This window comes from Arachis duranensis, chromosome 4 (assembly GCF_000817695.3).
Source record: "Arachis duranensis cultivar V14167 chromosome 4, aradu.V14167.gnm2.J7QH, whole genome shotgun sequence".
Classification (NCBI taxonomy): Eukaryota; Viridiplantae; Streptophyta; class Magnoliopsida; order Fabales; family Fabaceae; genus Arachis; species Arachis duranensis.
In genome coordinates this window covers 95721039-95723926 of record NC_029775.3, presented here as the reverse complement: position 1 = coordinate 95723926, position 2888 = coordinate 95721039, and positions in this window count along the sequence as shown.

The window sequence follows — 2888 nt, the reverse complement described above, 5'->3', positions numbered from 1 at the left end:
TATAGTAACTTCGGACCGGTTGCTAGTGGGAATGATTGAGCGTTGGATAAACTCCAACCATCCTCTAGCCACGGGCTTGAGGTCATGCCTTCTCAGTTGAACCGGCTTCGCTCTTGAATCTCTCTTCCATTGAGCGCCCTCTTCACAAATGTCTATGAGGACTTGGTCCAACCTTTGATCAAAGTTGACCTTTTAAGTGTAAGGGTGTTCATCTCCATGCATCATGGGCAAGTTGAATGCCAACCTTACATTTTCTGGACTAAAATCCAAGCATTTCCCCCGAACCATTGTAAGCCAATTCTTTGGGTCCGGGTTCACACTTTGATCATGGTTCTTGGTGATCCATGCATTGGCATAGAGCTTTTGAACCATTAAGATTCTGACTTGTTGAATGGGGTTGGTAAGAACTTCCTAACTTCTTCTTCAGATCTCATGTCGGATCTCCGGATAATCACTCTTTTTGAGTTTGAAAGGGACCTCGGGGATCACCTTCTTCATGGCCACAACTTCATAGAAGTGGTCTTGATGCACCCTTGAGATGAATCTCTCCATCTCTCATGACTCGGAGGTGGAAGCTTTTGTCTTCCCTTTCCTCTTTCTAGAGGTTTCTCCAGCCTTAGATGCCATAAATGGTTATGGAAAAACAAAAAGCAATGCTTTTACCACACAAAACTTAGAAGGTTTGCTCGTCCTCGAGCAAAAGAAGAAAGAAGAGAGTAGAAGAAGAAGAAATAGAGGAGATGGATGTGAGTGGTAAGGAGAATAGTGGGATTTGATAGGTGAGGGGTTTTTGGGGAAGAGGTGTTGAGGTGATTGGTGAATGGCCGAAGAAGAGAGAGTGGTGGGGTAGGTGGGGATCCTGTGGGGTCCACAGATCCTGAGGTGTCAAGGAAAATTCATCCCTGCACCAAGTGGCGAGCAAAAATGCTCTTTATGCCAATTCTGGCGTTAAACGCCGGGCTAGTGCCCATTTCTGGCATTTAACGCCAGCTTCTTGCCCTTTCCTGGCGTTTAACGCCAGTCTGGTGCCCTTTTCTGGTGTTAAACGCCCAGAATGGTGCCAGACTGGGCGTTAAATGCCCATTTGCTGCCCTTACTGGCGTTTAAACGCTAGCAAGTTTTCCTTCAGGGTGTGCTGTTTTTCTTTCTGTTTTTCATTCTATTTTTTGCTTTTTTTTCAATTGATTTTGTGACTTCCCATGATCATCAACTTGTAAAAAACATAAAATAACAAAGGAAAAATAGATAAATATAACATTGGGTTGCCTCCCAACAAGCGCTTCTTTAATGTCAGTAGCTTGACAGTGGGCTCTCATGGAGCCTCACAGATGTCCAGAGCAATGTTGGAACCTCCCAACACCAAACTTAGAGTTTGAATGTGGGGGTTCAACACCAAACTTAGAAGTTGGTTGTGGCCTCCCAACACCAAACTTAGAGTTTGACTGTGGGGGCTCTGTTTGACTCTGTTTTGAGAGAAGCTCTTCATGCTTCCTCTCCATGGTTACAGAGGGATATCCTTGAGCCTTAAACACAAAGGATTCTTCATTCACTTGAATGATCAATTCTCCTCTGTCAACATCAATCACAGCCTTTGCTGTGGCTAGGAAGGGTCTGCCAAGGATGATGGATTCATCCATGCACTTTCCAGTCTCTAGGACTATGAAATTAGCAGGGATGTAATTGTCTTCAACTTTTACCAGAACATCCTCTACAAGTCTATAAGCTTGTTTTCTTGAATTGTCTGTCATCTCTAGTGAGATTCGTGCAGCTTGTACCTCAAAGATCCCTAGCTTCTCCATTACAGAGAGAGGCATGAGGTTTATGCTTGACCCTAGGTCACACAGAGCCTTCTTGAAGGTCATGGTGCCTACTGTACAAGGTATTGAGAACTTCCCAGGGTCCTGTCTCTTTTGAGGTAATCTTTGCCTAGTCAAGTCATCCAGTTCTTTGGTGAGGAAAGGGGGTTCATCCTCCCAAGTCTCATTACCAAATAACTTGTCATTTAGCTTCATGATTGCTCCAAGGTATTTAGCAACTTGCTCTTCAGTGACATCTTCATCCTCTTCAGAGGAAGAATACTCATCAGAGCTCATGAATGGCAGAAGTAAATCCAATGGAATCTCTATGGTCTCAGTGTGAGCCATAGATTCCCATGGTTCCTCATTAGGGAACTCATTGGAGGCCAGTGGACGACCATTGAGGTCTTCCTCAGTGGCGCTCACTGCCTCTTTCTCCTCTCTAAATTCAGCCATGTAGGTCATGTTAATGGCCTTGCACTCTCCTTTTGGATTCTCTTCTGTATTACTTGGAAGAGTACTAGGAGGGAGTTCAGTAACTTTCTTGCTCAGCTGACCCACTTGTGCCTCCAAGTTTCTAATGGAGAATCTTGTTTCAGTCATGAAACTTTGAGTGGTTTTGATTAGATCACAGACCATGGTTGCTAAGTCAGAGCGGCTCTGGTTAGGATTCTCTGTCTGTTGCTGAGAAGATGATGGAAAAGGCTTGCCATTGCTATACCTGTTTCTTCCACCATTATTGTTGTTGAAACCTTGTTGAGGTCTCTGTTGATCCTTCCATGAGAGATTTGGATGATTTCTCCATGAAGGATTATAGGTGTTTCCATAGGGTTCTCCCATGTAATTCACCTCTTCCATTGAAGGGTTCTCAGGATCATAACCTTCTTCTTCAGATGAAGCGTCCTTAGTACTGCCTGGTGCAGCTTGCATTCCAGACAGACTTTGAGAAATCATATTGACTTGCTGAGTCAATATTTTGTTCTGAGCCAATATAGCATTCAGAGTATCAATCTCAAGAACTCCTTTCTTCTGATTCGTCCCATTGTTCACAGGATTCCTTTCAAAAGTGTACATGAATTGGTTATTTGCAAC